The sequence below is a fragment of the Phyllobates terribilis genome, unplaced genomic scaffold, assembly GCF_046119375.1.
Source record: "Phyllobates terribilis strain yellow unplaced genomic scaffold, ASM4611937v1 Scaffold_8180__1_contigs__length_32196, whole genome shotgun sequence".
NCBI classification, from domain to species: domain Eukaryota; kingdom Metazoa; phylum Chordata; class Amphibia; order Anura; family Dendrobatidae; genus Phyllobates; species Phyllobates terribilis.
Genome location: NW_027370920.1, coordinates 12,748 through 32,197, shown reverse-complemented (window position 1 = coordinate 32,197; position 19,450 = coordinate 12,748). Strand labels below are relative to the sequence as shown.

General features: G+C 44.9%; 15 non-coding genes across 15 annotated transcripts; all 15 read left to right on the top strand.

Annotated features, from left to right (window-relative positions):
* The first annotated feature begins 326 nt into the window (after window positions 1-326).
* LOC141252118 (U2 spliceosomal RNA) lies at window positions 327-517 on the top strand. Its single transcript, XR_012313579.1, has one exon. It is a non-coding gene; the product is annotated as a U2 spliceosomal RNA (small nuclear RNA).
* A 1,115-nt stretch (window positions 518-1,632) lies between these two features.
* LOC141252117 (U2 spliceosomal RNA) lies at window positions 1,633-1,823 on the top strand. The gene has a single exon (XR_012313578.1). It is a non-coding gene; the product is annotated as a U2 spliceosomal RNA (small nuclear RNA).
* A 1,115-nt stretch (window positions 1,824-2,938) lies between these two features.
* Window positions 2,939-3,129, top strand: LOC141252115 (U2 spliceosomal RNA). The gene has a single exon (XR_012313577.1). It is a non-coding gene; the product is annotated as a U2 spliceosomal RNA (small nuclear RNA).
* Window positions 3,130-4,244: 1,115 nt separating this feature from the next.
* Window positions 4,245-4,435, top strand: LOC141252114 (U2 spliceosomal RNA). The gene has a single exon (XR_012313576.1). It is a non-coding gene; the product is annotated as a U2 spliceosomal RNA (small nuclear RNA).
* Window positions 4,436-5,550: 1,115 nt separating this feature from the next.
* Window positions 5,551-5,741, top strand: LOC141252113 (U2 spliceosomal RNA). Its single transcript, XR_012313575.1, has one exon. It is a non-coding gene; the product is annotated as a U2 spliceosomal RNA (small nuclear RNA).
* A 1,115-nt stretch (window positions 5,742-6,856) lies between these two features.
* On the top strand, window positions 6,857-7,047 carry LOC141252112 (U2 spliceosomal RNA). Its single transcript, XR_012313574.1, has one exon. It is a non-coding gene; the product is annotated as a U2 spliceosomal RNA (small nuclear RNA).
* A 1,115-nt stretch (window positions 7,048-8,162) lies between these two features.
* On the top strand, window positions 8,163-8,353 carry LOC141252111 (U2 spliceosomal RNA). The gene has a single exon (XR_012313573.1). It is a non-coding gene; the product is annotated as a U2 spliceosomal RNA (small nuclear RNA).
* A 1,115-nt stretch (window positions 8,354-9,468) lies between these two features.
* Window positions 9,469-9,659, top strand: LOC141252110 (U2 spliceosomal RNA). Its single transcript, XR_012313572.1, has one exon. It is a non-coding gene; the product is annotated as a U2 spliceosomal RNA (small nuclear RNA).
* A 1,115-nt stretch (window positions 9,660-10,774) lies between these two features.
* LOC141252109 (U2 spliceosomal RNA) lies at window positions 10,775-10,965 on the top strand. The gene has a single exon (XR_012313571.1). It is a non-coding gene; the product is annotated as a U2 spliceosomal RNA (small nuclear RNA).
* Window positions 10,966-12,080: 1,115 nt separating this feature from the next.
* Window positions 12,081-12,271, top strand: LOC141252107 (U2 spliceosomal RNA). The gene has a single exon (XR_012313569.1). It is a non-coding gene; the product is annotated as a U2 spliceosomal RNA (small nuclear RNA).
* A 1,115-nt stretch (window positions 12,272-13,386) lies between these two features.
* On the top strand, window positions 13,387-13,577 carry LOC141252106 (U2 spliceosomal RNA). Its single transcript, XR_012313568.1, has one exon. It is a non-coding gene; the product is annotated as a U2 spliceosomal RNA (small nuclear RNA).
* Window positions 13,578-14,692: 1,115 nt separating this feature from the next.
* LOC141252104 (U2 spliceosomal RNA) lies at window positions 14,693-14,883 on the top strand. Its single transcript, XR_012313567.1, has one exon. It is a non-coding gene; the product is annotated as a U2 spliceosomal RNA (small nuclear RNA).
* A 1,115-nt stretch (window positions 14,884-15,998) lies between these two features.
* Window positions 15,999-16,189, top strand: LOC141252103 (U2 spliceosomal RNA). The gene has a single exon (XR_012313566.1). It is a non-coding gene; the product is annotated as a U2 spliceosomal RNA (small nuclear RNA).
* Window positions 16,190-17,304: 1,115 nt separating this feature from the next.
* Window positions 17,305-17,495, top strand: LOC141252102 (U2 spliceosomal RNA). Its single transcript, XR_012313565.1, has one exon. It is a non-coding gene; the product is annotated as a U2 spliceosomal RNA (small nuclear RNA).
* A 1,115-nt stretch (window positions 17,496-18,610) lies between these two features.
* Window positions 18,611-18,801, top strand: LOC141252101 (U2 spliceosomal RNA). Its single transcript, XR_012313564.1, has one exon. It is a non-coding gene; the product is annotated as a U2 spliceosomal RNA (small nuclear RNA).
* The last annotated feature ends 649 nt before the right edge of the window (window positions 18,802-19,450 follow it).

The window sequence follows — 19,450 nt, the reverse complement described above, 5'->3', positions numbered from 1 at the left end:
AGGAGAGGTATGTAATCAGGAGCCCTCCTGCTAAGGGTAGACAGCTGCTCGTTCCACCCCACCCCCCGCCTTAATTGGTTCTCCTCCCTTCCAACGGTGTTGAGGCGGGTGGGAACAGCAGGGGGTGAAGGTGCTGTGTTTAAAGAGGTGGAGTTATGCAGATCTAAAACGCGTGGATTGCAGCAGCAGCAAGCCGAAAAGTGCAGGCATGTAAGGGATCTAGAGGTTGACAACATGTCTTCTTAACGGGAGTCCAGGAGCTCATCTCCACAAATGGACTTTTCAGGATCCTTGGGTGGCTCCGTAGTTTGAAACCAATTCTGGTTATCGCTTCTCGGCCTTTTGGCTAAGATCAAGTGTAGTATCTGTTCTTATCAGTTTAATATCTGATACGTCCCCTATCTGGGGACCATATATTAAATGGATTTTTAGAACAGGGAGATGGAAAAAGAGCTTGCTCTGTCCACTCCACGCATTGACCTGGTATTGCAGTATCTCCAGGACCGGTGCACCCCTTCTTTAATGCAGTTTCTAAAATCAGAAAGAATTGAATTCAATGTTTTTTGTTCATTTTGCTTGTTTGTCGGATTTTGGGATGGACTCTTTGGCTTTGCTTTTCTTCTCCTCATTGGATTTTTCATGTTCAAAGTTGCAGAAGCCAGATTACAAGCTCATTTTGGTTCATCTTCAGCAACTGTGCATTGCATTGCCATGTAATGTGATGCAATGCTATCTTTCTAGCTCTCCCTTTTTACTTCCTTTTGGATAAACAGACATATTAGGCAAGCATTTTGGAGCTTTCACCTAAATAACTACAGGTGGTGAGATAAGCTGCACAATATAATTGACCTTTCAGTATATTGTTGCACACACACCATCTATTTAGCAAATGCCCTTGTTATCAACAGCAGCCTTTTAAACTCACCTGAGCTAACAGGTATGTGCGCTGGTTACTCTGCTGCGCTTAAAATTTCTTTTTTGGTTTGCTACAATGCCTTTTCTGAAACGTTGTCTCCTTCTGCTGGAACACTGACTTCTTTCATTTAATGCCTGCAGACTATAAAAGAGAACCCAACCCAAAAAGTTTGGTTGATTAGTCTGTGGCATTCTGTTAAACTGTTGCTTATGGCGGTCTCTGTGAGCTTCTCAGCGACATTCAGCCAGCCAGGTATCCTGCCTGCAGTAGATGGAATGTGGCAATGGAACGCTGGCTGCGCGTGTCATAATAGGCTCTGAGCCTTTATATACCTGTGCACAGCAGCAGCCACCTTCAGTCTGCTGCTGGACAGCCAGCAGCAGCAGCAGCAGGAGAGGTATGTAATCAGGAGCCCTCCTGCTAAGGGTAGACAGCTGCTCGTTCCACCCCACCCCCCGCCTTAATTGGTTCTCCTCCCTTCCAACGGTGTTGAGGCGGGTGGGAACAGCAGGGGGTGAAGGTGCTGTGTTTAAAGAGGTGGAGTTATGCAGATCTAAAACGCGTGGATTGCAGCAGCAGCAAGCCGAAAAGTGCAGGCATGTAAGGGATCTAGAGGTTGACAACATGTCTTCTTAACGGGAGTCCAGGAGCTCATCTCCACAAATGGACTTTTCAGGATCCTTGGGTGGCTCCGTAGTTTGAAACCAATTCTGGTTATCGCTTCTCGGCCTTTTGGCTAAGATCAAGTGTAGTATCTGTTCTTATCAGTTTAATATCTGATACGTCCCCTATCTGGGGACCATATATTAAATGGATTTTTAGAACAGGGAGATGGAAAAAGAGCTTGCTCTGTCCACTCCACGCATTGACCTGGTATTGCAGTATCTCCAGGACCGGTGCACCCCTTCTTTAATGCAGTTTCTAAAATCAGAAAGAATTGAATTCAATGTTTTTTGTTCATTTTGCTTGTTTGTCGGATTTTGGGATGGACTCTTTGGCTTTGCTTTTCTTCTCCTCATTGGATTTTTCATGTTCAAAGTTGCAGAAGCCAGATTACAAGCTCATTTTGGTTCATCTTCAGCAACTGTGCATTGCATTGCCATGTAATGTGATGCAATGCTATCTTTCTAGCTCTCCCTTTTTACTTCCTTTTGGATAAACAGACATATTAGGCAAGCATTTTGGAGCTTTCACCTAAATAACTACAGGTGGTGAGATAAGCTGCACAATATAATTGACCTTTCAGTATATTGTTGCACACACACCATCTATTTAGCAAATGCCCTTGTTATCAACAGCAGCCTTTTAAACTCACCTGAGCTAACAGGTATGTGCGCTGGTTACTCTGCTGCGCTTAAAATTTCTTTTTTGGTTTGCTACAATGCCTTTTCTGAAACGTTGTCTCCTTCTGCTGGAACACTGACTTCTTTCATTTAATGCCTGCAGACTATAAAAGAGAACCCAACCCAAAAAGTTTGGTTGATTAGTCTGTGGCATTCTGTTAAACTGTTGCTTATGGCGGTCTCTGTGAGCTTCTCAGCGACATTCAGCCAGCCAGGTATCCTGCCTGCAGTAGATGGAATGTGGCAATGGAACGCTGGCTGCGCGTGTCATAATAGGCTCTGAGCCTTTATATACCTGTGCACAGCAGCAGCCACCTTCAGTCTGCTGCTGGACAGCCAGCAGCAGCAGCAGCAGGAGAGGTATGTAATCAGGAGCCCTCCTGCTAAGGGTAGACAGCTGCTCGTTCCACCCCACCCCCCGCCTTAATTGGTTCTCCTCCCTTCCAACGGTGTTGAGGCGGGTGGGAACAGCAGGGGGTGAAGGTGCTGTGTTTAAAGAGGTGGAGTTATGCAGATCTAAAACGCGTGGATTGCAGCAGCAGCAAGCCGAAAAGTGCAGGCATGTAAGGGATCTAGAGGTTGACAACATGTCTTCTTAACGGGAGTCCAGGAGCTCATCTCCACAAATGGACTTTTCAGGATCCTTGGGTGGCTCCGTAGTTTGAAACCAATTCTGGTTATCGCTTCTCGGCCTTTTGGCTAAGATCAAGTGTAGTATCTGTTCTTATCAGTTTAATATCTGATACGTCCCCTATCTGGGGACCATATATTAAATGGATTTTTAGAACAGGGAGATGGAAAAAGAGCTTGCTCTGTCCACTCCACGCATTGACCTGGTATTGCAGTATCTCCAGGACCGGTGCACCCCTTCTTTAATGCAGTTTCTAAAATCAGAAAGAATTGAATTCAATGTTTTTTGTTCATTTTGCTTGTTTGTCGGATTTTGGGATGGACTCTTTGGCTTTGCTTTTCTTCTCCTCATTGGATTTTTCATGTTCAAAGTTGCAGAAGCCAGATTACAAGCTCATTTTGGTTCATCTTCAGCAACTGTGCATTGCATTGCCATGTAATGTGATGCAATGCTATCTTTCTAGCTCTCCCTTTTTACTTCCTTTTGGATAAACAGACATATTAGGCAAGCATTTTGGAGCTTTCACCTAAATAACTACAGGTGGTGAGATAAGCTGCACAATATAATTGACCTTTCAGTATATTGTTGCACACACACCATCTATTTAGCAAATGCCCTTGTTATCAACAGCAGCCTTTTAAACTCACCTGAGCTAACAGGTATGTGCGCTGGTTACTCTGCTGCGCTTAAAATTTCTTTTTTGGTTTGCTACAATGCCTTTTCTGAAACGTTGTCTCCTTCTGCTGGAACACTGACTTCTTTCATTTAATGCCTGCAGACTATAAAAGAGAACCCAACCCAAAAAGTTTGGTTGATTAGTCTGTGGCATTCTGTTAAACTGTTGCTTATGGCGGTCTCTGTGAGCTTCTCAGCGACATTCAGCCAGCCAGGTATCCTGCCTGCAGTAGATGGAATGTGGCAATGGAACGCTGGCTGCGCGTGTCATAATAGGCTCTGAGCCTTTATATACCTGTGCACAGCAGCAGCCACCTTCAGTCTGCTGCTGGACAGCCAGCAGCAGCAGCAGCAGGAGAGGTATGTAATCAGGAGCCCTCCTGCTAAGGGTAGACAGCTGCTCGTTCCACCCCACCCCCCGCCTTAATTGGTTCTCCTCCCTTCCAACGGTGTTGAGGCGGGTGGGAACAGCAGGGGGTGAAGGTGCTGTGTTTAAAGAGGTGGAGTTATGCAGATCTAAAACGCGTGGATTGCAGCAGCAGCAAGCCGAAAAGTGCAGGCATGTAAGGGATCTAGAGGTTGACAACATGTCTTCTTAACGGGAGTCCAGGAGCTCATCTCCACAAATGGACTTTTCAGGATCCTTGGGTGGCTCCGTAGTTTGAAACCAATTCTGGTTATCGCTTCTCGGCCTTTTGGCTAAGATCAAGTGTAGTATCTGTTCTTATCAGTTTAATATCTGATACGTCCCCTATCTGGGGACCATATATTAAATGGATTTTTAGAACAGGGAGATGGAAAAAGAGCTTGCTCTGTCCACTCCACGCATTGACCTGGTATTGCAGTATCTCCAGGACCGGTGCACCCCTTCTTTAATGCAGTTTCTAAAATCAGAAAGAATTGAATTCAATGTTTTTTGTTCATTTTGCTTGTTTGTCGGATTTTGGGATGGACTCTTTGGCTTTGCTTTTCTTCTCCTCATTGGATTTTTCATGTTCAAAGTTGCAGAAGCCAGATTACAAGCTCATTTTGGTTCATCTTCAGCAACTGTGCATTGCATTGCCATGTAATGTGATGCAATGCTATCTTTCTAGCTCTCCCTTTTTACTTCCTTTTGGATAAACAGACATATTAGGCAAGCATTTTGGAGCTTTCACCTAAATAACTACAGGTGGTGAGATAAGCTGCACAATATAATTGACCTTTCAGTATATTGTTGCACACACACCATCTATTTAGCAAATGCCCTTGTTATCAACAGCAGCCTTTTAAACTCACCTGAGCTAACAGGTATGTGCGCTGGTTACTCTGCTGCGCTTAAAATTTCTTTTTTGGTTTGCTACAATGCCTTTTCTGAAACGTTGTCTCCTTCTGCTGGAACACTGACTTCTTTCATTTAATGCCTGCAGACTATAAAAGAGAACCCAACCCAAAAAGTTTGGTTGATTAGTCTGTGGCATTCTGTTAAACTGTTGCTTATGGCGGTCTCTGTGAGCTTCTCAGCGACATTCAGCCAGCCAGGTATCCTGCCTGCAGTAGATGGAATGTGGCAATGGAACGCTGGCTGCGCGTGTCATAATAGGCTCTGAGCCTTTATATACCTGTGCACAGCAGCAGCCACCTTCAGTCTGCTGCTGGACAGCCAGCAGCAGCAGCAGCAGGAGAGGTATGTAATCAGGAGCCCTCCTGCTAAGGGTAGACAGCTGCTCGTTCCACCCCACCCCCCGCCTTAATTGGTTCTCCTCCCTTCCAACGGTGTTGAGGCGGGTGGGAACAGCAGGGGGTGAAGGTGCTGTGTTTAAAGAGGTGGAGTTATGCAGATCTAAAACGCGTGGATTGCAGCAGCAGCAAGCCGAAAAGTGCAGGCATGTAAGGGATCTAGAGGTTGACAACATGTCTTCTTAACGGGAGTCCAGGAGCTCATCTCCACAAATGGACTTTTCAGGATCCTTGGGTGGCTCCGTAGTTTGAAACCAATTCTGGTTATCGCTTCTCGGCCTTTTGGCTAAGATCAAGTGTAGTATCTGTTCTTATCAGTTTAATATCTGATACGTCCCCTATCTGGGGACCATATATTAAATGGATTTTTAGAACAGGGAGATGGAAAAAGAGCTTGCTCTGTCCACTCCACGCATTGACCTGGTATTGCAGTATCTCCAGGACCGGTGCACCCCTTCTTTAATGCAGTTTCTAAAATCAGAAAGAATTGAATTCAATGTTTTTTGTTCATTTTGCTTGTTTGTCGGATTTTGGGATGGACTCTTTGGCTTTGCTTTTCTTCTCCTCATTGGATTTTTCATGTTCAAAGTTGCAGAAGCCAGATTACAAGCTCATTTTGGTTCATCTTCAGCAACTGTGCATTGCATTGCCATGTAATGTGATGCAATGCTATCTTTCTAGCTCTCCCTTTTTACTTCCTTTTGGATAAACAGACATATTAGGCAAGCATTTTGGAGCTTTCACCTAAATAACTACAGGTGGTGAGATAAGCTGCACAATATAATTGACCTTTCAGTATATTGTTGCACACACACCATCTATTTAGCAAATGCCCTTGTTATCAACAGCAGCCTTTTAAACTCACCTGAGCTAACAGGTATGTGCGCTGGTTACTCTGCTGCGCTTAAAATTTCTTTTTTGGTTTGCTACAATGCCTTTTCTGAAACGTTGTCTCCTTCTGCTGGAACACTGACTTCTTTCATTTAATGCCTGCAGACTATAAAAGAGAACCCAACCCAAAAAGTTTGGTTGATTAGTCTGTGGCATTCTGTTAAACTGTTGCTTATGGCGGTCTCTGTGAGCTTCTCAGCGACATTCAGCCAGCCAGGTATCCTGCCTGCAGTAGATGGAATGTGGCAATGGAACGCTGGCTGCGCGTGTCATAATAGGCTCTGAGCCTTTATATACCTGTGCACAGCAGCAGCCACCTTCAGTCTGCTGCTGGACAGCCAGCAGCAGCAGCAGCAGGAGAGGTATGTAATCAGGAGCCCTCCTGCTAAGGGTAGACAGCTGCTCGTTCCACCCCACCCCCCGCCTTAATTGGTTCTCCTCCCTTCCAACGGTGTTGAGGCGGGTGGGAACAGCAGGGGGTGAAGGTGCTGTGTTTAAAGAGGTGGAGTTATGCAGATCTAAAACGCGTGGATTGCAGCAGCAGCAAGCCGAAAAGTGCAGGCATGTAAGGGATCTAGAGGTTGACAACATGTCTTCTTAACGGGAGTCCAGGAGCTCATCTCCACAAATGGACTTTTCAGGATCCTTGGGTGGCTCCGTAGTTTGAAACCAATTCTGGTTATCGCTTCTCGGCCTTTTGGCTAAGATCAAGTGTAGTATCTGTTCTTATCAGTTTAATATCTGATACGTCCCCTATCTGGGGACCATATATTAAATGGATTTTTAGAACAGGGAGATGGAAAAAGAGCTTGCTCTGTCCACTCCACGCATTGACCTGGTATTGCAGTATCTCCAGGACCGGTGCACCCCTTCTTTAATGCAGTTTCTAAAATCAGAAAGAATTGAATTCAATGTTTTTTGTTCATTTTGCTTGTTTGTCGGATTTTGGGATGGACTCTTTGGCTTTGCTTTTCTTCTCCTCATTGGATTTTTCATGTTCAAAGTTGCAGAAGCCAGATTACAAGCTCATTTTGGTTCATCTTCAGCAACTGTGCATTGCATTGCCATGTAATGTGATGCAATGCTATCTTTCTAGCTCTCCCTTTTTACTTCCTTTTGGATAAACAGACATATTAGGCAAGCATTTTGGAGCTTTCACCTAAATAACTACAGGTGGTGAGATAAGCTGCACAATATAATTGACCTTTCAGTATATTGTTGCACACACACCATCTATTTAGCAAATGCCCTTGTTATCAACAGCAGCCTTTTAAACTCACCTGAGCTAACAGGTATGTGCGCTGGTTACTCTGCTGCGCTTAAAATTTCTTTTTTGGTTTGCTACAATGCCTTTTCTGAAACGTTGTCTCCTTCTGCTGGAACACTGACTTCTTTCATTTAATGCCTGCAGACTATAAAAGAGAACCCAACCCAAAAAGTTTGGTTGATTAGTCTGTGGCATTCTGTTAAACTGTTGCTTATGGCGGTCTCTGTGAGCTTCTCAGCGACATTCAGCCAGCCAGGTATCCTGCCTGCAGTAGATGGAATGTGGCAATGGAACGCTGGCTGCGCGTGTCATAATAGGCTCTGAGCCTTTATATACCTGTGCACAGCAGCAGCCACCTTCAGTCTGCTGCTGGACAGCCAGCAGCAGCAGCAGCAGGAGAGGTATGTAATCAGGAGCCCTCCTGCTAAGGGTAGACAGCTGCTCGTTCCACCCCACCCCCCGCCTTAATTGGTTCTCCTCCCTTCCAACGGTGTTGAGGCGGGTGGGAACAGCAGGGGGTGAAGGTGCTGTGTTTAAAGAGGTGGAGTTATGCAGATCTAAAACGCGTGGATTGCAGCAGCAGCAAGCCGAAAAGTGCAGGCATGTAAGGGATCTAGAGGTTGACAACATGTCTTCTTAACGGGAGTCCAGGAGCTCATCTCCACAAATGGACTTTTCAGGATCCTTGGGTGGCTCCGTAGTTTGAAACCAATTCTGGTTATCGCTTCTCGGCCTTTTGGCTAAGATCAAGTGTAGTATCTGTTCTTATCAGTTTAATATCTGATACGTCCCCTATCTGGGGACCATATATTAAATGGATTTTTAGAACAGGGAGATGGAAAAAGAGCTTGCTCTGTCCACTCCACGCATTGACCTGGTATTGCAGTATCTCCAGGACCGGTGCACCCCTTCTTTAATGCAGTTTCTAAAATCAGAAAGAATTGAATTCAATGTTTTTTGTTCATTTTGCTTGTTTGTCGGATTTTGGGATGGACTCTTTGGCTTTGCTTTTCTTCTCCTCATTGGATTTTTCATGTTCAAAGTTGCAGAAGCCAGATTACAAGCTCATTTTGGTTCATCTTCAGCAACTGTGCATTGCATTGCCATGTAATGTGATGCAATGCTATCTTTCTAGCTCTCCCTTTTTACTTCCTTTTGGATAAACAGACATATTAGGCAAGCATTTTGGAGCTTTCACCTAAATAACTACAGGTGGTGAGATAAGCTGCACAATATAATTGACCTTTCAGTATATTGTTGCACACACACCATCTATTTAGCAAATGCCCTTGTTATCAACAGCAGCCTTTTAAACTCACCTGAGCTAACAGGTATGTGCGCTGGTTACTCTGCTGCGCTTAAAATTTCTTTTTTGGTTTGCTACAATGCCTTTTCTGAAACGTTGTCTCCTTCTGCTGGAACACTGACTTCTTTCATTTAATGCCTGCAGACTATAAAAGAGAACCCAACCCAAAAAGTTTGGTTGATTAGTCTGTGGCATTCTGTTAAACTGTTGCTTATGGCGGTCTCTGTGAGCTTCTCAGCGACATTCAGCCAGCCAGGTATCCTGCCTGCAGTAGATGGAATGTGGCAATGGAACGCTGGCTGCGCGTGTCATAATAGGCTCTGAGCCTTTATATACCTGTGCACAGCAGCAGCCACCTTCAGTCTGCTGCTGGACAGCCAGCAGCAGCAGCAGCAGGAGAGGTATGTAATCAGGAGCCCTCCTGCTAAGGGTAGACAGCTGCTCGTTCCACCCCACCCCCCGCCTTAATTGGTTCTCCTCCCTTCCAACGGTGTTGAGGCGGGTGGGAACAGCAGGGGGTGAAGGTGCTGTGTTTAAAGAGGTGGAGTTATGCAGATCTAAAACGCGTGGATTGCAGCAGCAGCAAGCCGAAAAGTGCAGGCATGTAAGGGATCTAGAGGTTGACAACATGTCTTCTTAACGGGAGTCCAGGAGCTCATCTCCACAAATGGACTTTTCAGGATCCTTGGGTGGCTCCGTAGTTTGAAACCAATTCTGGTTATCGCTTCTCGGCCTTTTGGCTAAGATCAAGTGTAGTATCTGTTCTTATCAGTTTAATATCTGATACGTCCCCTATCTGGGGACCATATATTAAATGGATTTTTAGAACAGGGAGATGGAAAAAGAGCTTGCTCTGTCCACTCCACGCATTGACCTGGTATTGCAGTATCTCCAGGACCGGTGCACCCCTTCTTTAATGCAGTTTCTAAAATCAGAAAGAATTGAATTCAATGTTTTTTGTTCATTTTGCTTGTTTGTCGGATTTTGGGATGGACTCTTTGGCTTTGCTTTTCTTCTCCTCATTGGATTTTTCATGTTCAAAGTTGCAGAAGCCAGATTACAAGCTCATTTTGGTTCATCTTCAGCAACTGTGCATTGCATTGCCATGTAATGTGATGCAATGCTATCTTTCTAGCTCTCCCTTTTTACTTCCTTTTGGATAAACAGACATATTAGGCAAGCATTTTGGAGCTTTCACCTAAATAACTACAGGTGGTGAGATAAGCTGCACAATATAATTGACCTTTCAGTATATTGTTGCACACACACCATCTATTTAGCAAATGCCCTTGTTATCAACAGCAGCCTTTTAAACTCACCTGAGCTAACAGGTATGTGCGCTGGTTACTCTGCTGCGCTTAAAATTTCTTTTTTGGTTTGCTACAATGCCTTTTCTGAAACGTTGTCTCCTTCTGCTGGAACACTGACTTCTTTCATTTAATGCCTGCAGACTATAAAAGAGAACCCAACCCAAAAAGTTTGGTTGATTAGTCTGTGGCATTCTGTTAAACTGTTGCTTATGGCGGTCTCTGTGAGCTTCTCAGCGACATTCAGCCAGCCAGGTATCCTGCCTGCAGTAGATGGAATGTGGCAATGGAACGCTGGCTGCGCGTGTCATAATAGGCTCTGAGCCTTTATATACCTGTGCACAGCAGCAGCCACCTTCAGTCTGCTGCTGGACAGCCAGCAGCAGCAGCAGCAGGAGAGGTATGTAATCAGGAGCCCTCCTGCTAAGGGTAGACAGCTGCTCGTTCCACCCCACCCCCCGCCTTAATTGGTTCTCCTCCCTTCCAACGGTGTTGAGGCGGGTGGGAACAGCAGGGGGTGAAGGTGCTGTGTTTAAAGAGGTGGAGTTATGCAGATCTAAAACGCGTGGATTGCAGCAGCAGCAAGCCGAAAAGTGCAGGCATGTAAGGGATCTAGAGGTTGACAACATGTCTTCTTAACGGGAGTCCAGGAGCTCATCTCCACAAATGGACTTTTCAGGATCCTTGGGTGGCTCCGTAGTTTGAAACCAATTCTGGTTATCGCTTCTCGGCCTTTTGGCTAAGATCAAGTGTAGTATCTGTTCTTATCAGTTTAATATCTGATACGTCCCCTATCTGGGGACCATATATTAAATGGATTTTTAGAACAGGGAGATGGAAAAAGAGCTTGCTCTGTCCACTCCACGCATTGACCTGGTATTGCAGTATCTCCAGGACCGGTGCACCCCTTCTTTAATGCAGTTTCTAAAATCAGAAAGAATTGAATTCAATGTTTTTTGTTCATTTTGCTTGTTTGTCGGATTTTGGGATGGACTCTTTGGCTTTGCTTTTCTTCTCCTCATTGGATTTTTCATGTTCAAAGTTGCAGAAGCCAGATTACAAGCTCATTTTGGTTCATCTTCAGCAACTGTGCATTGCATTGCCATGTAATGTGATGCAATGCTATCTTTCTAGCTCTCCCTTTTTACTTCCTTTTGGATAAACAGACATATTAGGCAAGCATTTTGGAGCTTTCACCTAAATAACTACAGGTGGTGAGATAAGCTGCACAATATAATTGACCTTTCAGTATATTGTTGCACACACACCATCTATTTAGCAAATGCCCTTGTTATCAACAGCAGCCTTTTAAACTCACCTGAGCTAACAGGTATGTGCGCTGGTTACTCTGCTGCGCTTAAAATTTCTTTTTTGGTTTGCTACAATGCCTTTTCTGAAACGTTGTCTCCTTCTGCTGGAACACTGACTTCTTTCATTTAATGCCTGCAGACTATAAAAGAGAACCCAACCCAAAAAGTTTGGTTGATTAGTCTGTGGCATTCTGTTAAACTGTTGCTTATGGCGGTCTCTGTGAGCTTCTCAGCGACATTCAGCCAGCCAGGTATCCTGCCTGCAGTAGATGGAATGTGGCAATGGAACGCTGGCTGCGCGTGTCATAATAGGCTCTGAGCCTTTATATACCTGTGCACAGCAGCAGCCACCTTCAGTCTGCTGCTGGACAGCCAGCAGCAGCAGCAGCAGGAGAGGTATGTAATCAGGAGCCCTCCTGCTAAGGGTAGACAGCTGCTCGTTCCACCCCACCCCCCGCCTTAATTGGTTCTCCTCCCTTCCAACGGTGTTGAGGCGGGTGGGAACAGCAGGGGGTGAAGGTGCTGTGTTTAAAGAGGTGGAGTTATGCAGATCTAAAACGCGTGGATTGCAGCAGCAGCAAGCCGAAAAGTGCAGGCATGTAAGGGATCTAGAGGTTGACAACATGTCTTCTTAACGGGAGTCCAGGAGCTCATCTCCACAAATGGACTTTTCAGGATCCTTGGGTAGCTCCGTAGTTTGAAACCAATTCTGGTTATCGCTTCTCGGCCTTTTGGCTAAGATCAAGTGTAGTATCTGTTCTTATCAGTTTAATATCTGATACGTCCCCTATCTGGGGACCATATATTAAATGGATTTTTAGAACAGGGAGATGGAAAAAGAGCTTGCTCTGTCCACTCCACGCATTGACCTGGTATTGCAGTATCTCCAGGACCGGTGCACCCCTTCTTTAATGCAGTTTCTAAAATCAGAAAGAATTGAATTCAATGTTTTTTGTTCATTTTGCTTGTTTGTCGGATTTTGGGATGGACTCTTTGGCTTTGCTTTTCTTCTCCTCATTGGATTTTTCATGTTCAAAGTTGCAGAAGCCAGATTACAAGCTCATTTTGGTTCATCTTCAGCAACTGTGCATTGCATTGCCATGTAATGTGATGCAATGCTATCTTTCTAGCTCTCCCTTTTTACTTCCTTTTGGATAAACAGACATATTAGGCAAGCATTTTGGAGCTTTCACCTAAATAACTACAGGTGGTGAGATAAGCTGCACAATATAATTGACCTTTCAGTATATTGTTGCACACACACCATCTATTTAGCAAATGCCCTTGTTATCAACAGCAGCCTTTTAAACTCACCTGAGCTAACAGGTATGTGCGCTGGTTACTCTGCTGCGCTTAAAATTTCTTTTTTGGTTTGCTACAATGCCTTTTCTGAAACGTTGTCTCCTTCTGCTGGAACACTGACTTCTTTCATTTAATGCCTGCAGACTATAAAAGAGAACCCAACCCAAAAAGTTTGGTTGATTAGTCTGTGGCATTCTGTTAAACTGTTGCTTATGGCGGTCTCTGTGAGCTTCTCAGCGACATTCAGCCAGCCAGGTATCCTGCCTGCAGTAGATGGAATGTGGCAATGGAACGCTGGCTGCGCGTGTCATAATAGGCTCTGAGCCTTTATATACCTGTGCACAGCAGCAGCCACCTTCAGTCTGCTGCTGGACAGCCAGCAGCAGCAGCAGCAGGAGAGGTATGTAATCAGGAGCCCTCCTGCTAAGGGTAGACAGCTGCTCGTTCCACCCCACCCCCCGCCTTAATTGGTTCTCCTCCCTTCCAACGGTGTTGAGGCGGGTGGGAACAGCAGGGGGTGAAGGTGCTGTGTTTAAAGAGGTGGAGTTATGCAGATCTAAAACGCGTGGATTGCAGCAGCAGCAAGCCGAAAAGTGCAGGCATGTAAGGGATCTAGAGGTTGACAACATGTCTTCTTAACGGGAGTCCAGGAGCTCATCTCCACAAATGGACTTTTCAGGATCCTTGGGTGGCTCCGTAGTTTGAAACCAATTCTGGTTATCGCTTCTCGGCCTTTTGGCTAAGATCAAGTGTAGTATCTGTTCTTATCAGTTTAATATCTGATACGTCCCCTATCTGGGGACCATATATTAAATGGATTTTTAGAACAGGGAGATGGAAAAAGAGCTTGCTCTGTCCACTCCACGCATTGACCTGGTATTGCAGTATCTCCAGGACCGGTGCACCCCTTCTTTAATGCAGTTTCTAAAATCAGAAAGAATTGAATTCAATGTTTTTTGTTCATTTTGCTTGTTTGTCGGATTTTGGGATGGACTCTTTGGCTTTGCTTTTCTTCTCCTCATTGGATTTTTCATGTTCAAAGTTGCAGAAGCCAGATTACAAGCTCATTTTGGTTCATCTTCAGCAACTGTGCATTGCATTGCCATGTAATGTGATGCAATGCTATCTTTCTAGCTCTCCCTTTTTACTTCCTTTTGGATAAACAGACATATTAGGCAAGCATTTTGGAGCTTTCACCTAAATAACTACAGGTGGTGAGATAAGCTGCACAATATAATTGACCTTTCAGTATATTGTTGCACACACACCATCTATTTAGCAAATGCCCTTGTTATCAACAGCAGCCTTTTAAACTCACCTGAGCTAACAGGTATGTGCGCTGGTTACTCTGCTGCGCTTAAAATTTCTTTTTTGGTTTGCTACAATGCCTTTTCTGAAACGTTGTCTCCTTCTGCTGGAACACTGACTTCTTTCATTTAATGCCTGCAGACTATAAAAGAGAACCCAACCCAAAAAGTTTGGTTGATTAGTCTGTGGCATTCTGTTAAACTGTTGCTTATGGCGGTCTCTGTGAGCTTCTCAGCGACATTCAGCCAGCCAGGTATCCTGCCTGCAGTAGATGGAATGTGGCAATGGAACGCTGGCTGCGCGTGTCATAATAGGCTCTGAGCCTTTATATACCTGTGCACAGCAGCAGCCACCTTCAGTCTGCTGCTGGACAGCCAGCAGCAGCAGCAGCAGGAGAGGTATGTAATCAGGAGCCCTCCTGCTAAGGGTAGACAGCTGCTCGTTCCACCCCACCCCCCGCCTTAATTGGTTCTCCTCCCTTCCAACGGTGTTGAGGCGGGTGGGAACAGCAGGGGGTGAAGGTGCTGTGTTTAAAGAGGTGGAGTTATGCAGATCTAAAACGCGTGGATTGCAGCAGCAGCAAGCCGAAAAGTGCAGGCATGTAAGGGATCTAGAGGTTGACAACATGTCTTCTTAACGGGAGTCCAGGAGCTCATCTCCACAAATGGACTTTTCAGGATCCTTGGGTGGCTCCGTAGTTTGAAACCAATTCTGGTTATCGCTTCTCGGCCTTTTGGCTAAGATCAAGTGTAGTATCTGTTCTTATCAGTTTAATATCTGATACGTCCCCTATCTGGGGACCATATATTAAATGGATTTTTAGAACAGGGAGATGGAAAAAGAGCTTGCTCTGTCCACTCCACGCATTGACCTGGTATTGCAGTATCTCCAGGACCGGTGCACCCCTTCTTTAATGCAGTTTCTAAAATCAGAAAGAATTGAATTCAATGTTTTTTGTTCATTTTGCTTGTTTGTCGGATTTTGGGATGGACTCTTTGGCTTTGCTTTTCTTCTCCTCATTGGATTTTTCATGTTCAAAGTTGCAGAAGCCAGATTACAAGCTCATTTTGGTTCATCTTCAGCAACTGTGCATTGCATTGCCATGTAATGTGATGCAATGCTATCTTTCTAGCTCTCCCTTTTTACTTCCTTTTGGATAAACAGACATATTAGGCAAGCATTTTGGAGCTTTCACCTAAATAACTACAGGTGGTGAGATAAGCTGCACAATATAATTGACCTTTCAGTATATTGTTGCACACACACCATCTATTTAGCAAATGCCCTTGTTATCAACAGCAGCCTTTTAAACTCACCTGAGCTAACAGGTATGTGCGCTGGTTACTCTGCTGCGCTTAAAATTTCTTTTTTGGTTTGCTACAATGCCTTTTCTGAAACGTTGTCTCCTTCTGCTGGAACACTGACTTCTTTCATTTAATGCCTGCAGACTATAAAAGAGAACCCAACCCAAAAAGTTTGGTTGATTAGTCTGTGGCATTCTGTTAAACTGTTGCTTATGGCGGTCTCTGTGAGCTTCTCAGCGACATTCAGCCAGCCAGGTATCCTGCCTGCAGTAGATGGAATGTGGCAATGGAACGCTGGCTGCGCGTGTCATAATAGGCTCTGAGCCTTTATATACCTGTGCACAGCAGCAGCCACCTTCAGTCTGCTGCTGGACAGCCAGCAGCAGCAGCAGCAGGAGAGGTATGTAATCAGGAGCCCTCCTGCTAAGGGTAGACAGCTGCTCGTTCCACCCCACCCCCCGCCTTAATTGGTTCTCCTCCCTTCCAACGGTGTTGAGGCGGGTGGGAACAGCAGGGGGTGAAGGTGCTGTGTTTAAAGAGGTGGAGTTATGCAGATCTAAAACGCGTGGATTGCAGCAGCAGCAAGCCGAAAAGTGCAGGCATGTAAGGGATCTAGAGGTTGACAACATGTCTTCTTAACGGGAGTCCAGGAGCTCATCTCCACAAATGGACTTTTCAGGATCCTTGGGTGGCTCCGTAGTTTGAAACCAATTCTGGTTATCGCTTCTCGGCCTTTTGGCTAAGATCAAGTGTAGTATCTGTTCTTATCAGTTTAATATCTGATACGTCCCCTATCTGGGGACCATATATTAAATGGATTTTTAGAACAGGGAGATGGAAAAAGAGCTTGCTCTGTCCACTCCACGCATTGACCTGGTATTGCAGTATCTCCAGGACCGGTGCACCCCTTCTTTAATGCAGTTTCTAAAATCAGAAAGAATTGAATTCAATGTTTTTTGTTCATTTTGCTTGTTTGTCGGATTTTGGGATGGACTCTTTGGCTTTGCTTTTCTTCTCCTCATTGGATTTTTCATGTTCAAAGTTGCAGAAGCCAGATTACAAGCTCATTTTGGTTCATCTTCAGCAACTGTGCATTGCATTGCCATGTAATGTGATGCAATGCTATCTTTCTAGCTCTCCCTTTTTACTTCCTTTTGGATAAACAGACATATTAGGCAAGCATTTTGGAGCTTTCACCTAAATAACTACAGGTGGTGAGATAAGCTGCACAATATAATTGACCTTTCAGTATATTGTTGCACACACACCATCTATTTAGCAAATGCCCTTGTTATCAACAGCAGCCTTTTAAACTCACCTGAGCTAACAGGTATGTGCGCTGGTTACTCTGCTGCGCTTAAAATTTCTTTTTTGGTTTGCTACAATGCCTTTTCTGAAACGTTGTCTCCTTCTGCTGGAACACTGACTTCTTTCATTTAATGCCTGCAGACTATAAAAGAGAACCCAACCCAAAAAGTTTGGTTGATTAGTCTGTGGCATTCTGTTAAACTGTTGCTTATGGCGGTCTCTGTGAGCTTCTCAGCGACATTCAGCCAGCCAGGTATCCTGCCTGCAGTAGATGGAATGTGGCAATGGAACGCTGGCTGCGCGTGTCATAATAGGCTCTGAGCCTTTATATACCTGTGCACAGCAGCAGCCACCTTCAGTCTGCTGCTGGACAGCCAGCAGCAGCAGCAGCAGGAGAGGTATGTAATCAGGAGCCCTCCTGCTAAGGGTAGACAGCTGCTCGTTCCACCCCACCCCCCGCCTTAATTGGTTCTCCTCCCTTCCAACGGTGTTGAGGCGGGTGGGAACAGCAGGGGGTGAAGGTGCTGTGTTTAAAGAGGTGGAGTTATGCAGATCTAAAACGCGTGGATTGCAGCAGCAGCAAGCCGAAAAGTGCAGGCATGTAAGGGATCTAGAGGTTGACAACATGTCTTCTTAACGGGAGTCCAGGAGCTCATCTCCACAAATGGACTTTTCAGGATCCTTGGGTGGCTCCGTAGTTTGAAACCAATTCTGGTTATCGCTTCTCGGCCTTTTGGCTAAGATCAAGTGTAGTATCTGTTCTTATCAGTTTAATATCTGATACGTCCCCTATCTGGGGACCATATATTAAATGGATTTTTAGAACAGGGAGATGGAAAAAGAGCTTGCTCTGTCCACTCCACGCATTGACCTGGTATTGCAGTATCTCCAGGACCGGTGCACCCCTTCTTTAATGCAGTTTCTAAAATCAGAAAGAATTGAATTCAATGTTTTTTGTTCATTTTGCTTGTTTGTCGGATTTTGGGATGGACTCTTTGGCTTTGCTTTTCTTCTCCTCATTGGATTTTTCATGTTCAAAGTTGCAGAAGCCAGATTACAAGCTCATTTTGGTTCATCTTCAGCAACTGTGCATTGCATTGCCATGTAATGTGATGCAATGCTATCTTTCTAGCTCTCCCTTTTTACTTCCTTTTGGATAAACAGACATATTAGGCAAGCATTTTGGAGCTTTCACCTAAATAACTACAGGTGGTGAGATAAGCTGCACAATATAATTGACCTTTCAGTATATTGTTGCACACACACCATCTATTTAGCAAATGCCCTTGTTATCAACAGCAGCCTTTTAAACTCACCTGAGCTAACAGGTATGTGCGCTGGTTACTCTGCTGCGCTTAAAATTTCTTTTTTGGTTTGCTACAATGCCTTTTCTGAAACGTTGTCTCCTTCTGCTGGAACACTGACTTCTTTCATTTAATGCCTGCAGACTATAAAAGAGAACCCAACCCAAAAAGTTTGGTTGATTAGTCTGTGGCATTCTGTTAAACTGTTGCTTATGGCGGTCTCTGTGAGCTTCTCAGCGACATTCAGCCAGCCAGGTATCCTGCCTGCAGTAGATGGAATGTGGCAATGGAACGCTGGCTGCGCGTGTCATAATAGGCTCTGAGCCTTTATATACCTGTGCACAGCAGCAGCCACCTTCAGTCTGCTGCTGGACAGCCAGCAGCAGCAGCAGCAGGAGAGGTATGTAATCAGGAGCCCTCCTGCTAAGGGTAGACAGCTGCTCGTTCCACCCCACCCCCCGCCTTAATTGGTTCTCCTCCCTTCCAACGGTGTTGAGGCGGGTGGGAACAGCAGGGGGTGAAGGTGCTGTGTTTAAAGAGGTGGAGTTATGCAGATCTAAAACGCGTGGATTGCAGCAGCAGCAAGCCGAAAAGTGCAGGCATGTAAGGGATCTAGAGGTTGACAACATGTCTTCTTAACGGGAGTCCAGGAGCTCATCTCCACAAATGGACTTTTCAGGATCCTTGGGTGGCTCCGTAGTTTGAAACCAATTCTGGTTATCGCTTCTCGGCCTTTTGGCTAAGATCAAGTGTAGTATCTGTTCTTATCAGTTTAATATCTGATACGTCCCCTATCTGGGGACCATATATTAAATGGATTTTTAGAACAGGGAGATGGAAAAAGAGCTTGCTCTGTCCACTCCACGCATTGACCTGGTATTGCAGTATCTCCAGGACCGGTGCACCCCTTCTTTAATGCAGTTTCTAAAATCAGAAAGAATTGAATTCAATGTTTTTTGTTCATTTTGCTTGTTTGTCGGATTTTGGGATGGACTCTTTGGCTTTGCTTTTCTTCTCCTCATTGGATTTTTCATGTTCAAAGTTGCAGAAGCCAGATTACAAGCTCATTTTGGTTCATCTTCAGCAACTGTGCATTGCATTGCCATGTAATGTGATGCAATGCTATCTTTCTAGCTCTCCCTTTTTACTTCCTTTTGGATAAACAGACATATTAGGCAAGCATTTTGGAGCTTTCACCTAAATAACTACAGGTGGTGAGATAAGCTGCACAATATAATTGACCTTTCAGTATATTGTTGCACACACACCATCTATTTAGCAAATGCCCTTGTTATCAACAGCAGCCTTTTAAACTCACCTGAGCTAACAGGTATGTGCGCTGGTTACTCTGCTGCGCTTAAAATTTCTTTTTTGGTTTGCTACAATGCCTTTTCTGAAACGTTGTCTCCTTCTGCTGGAACACTGACTTCTTTCATTTAATGCCTGCAGACTATAAAAGAGAACCCAACCCAAAAAGTTTGGTTGATTAGTCTGTGGCATTCTGTTAAACTGTTGCTTATGGCGGTCTCTGTGAGCTTCTCAGCGACATTCAGCCAGCC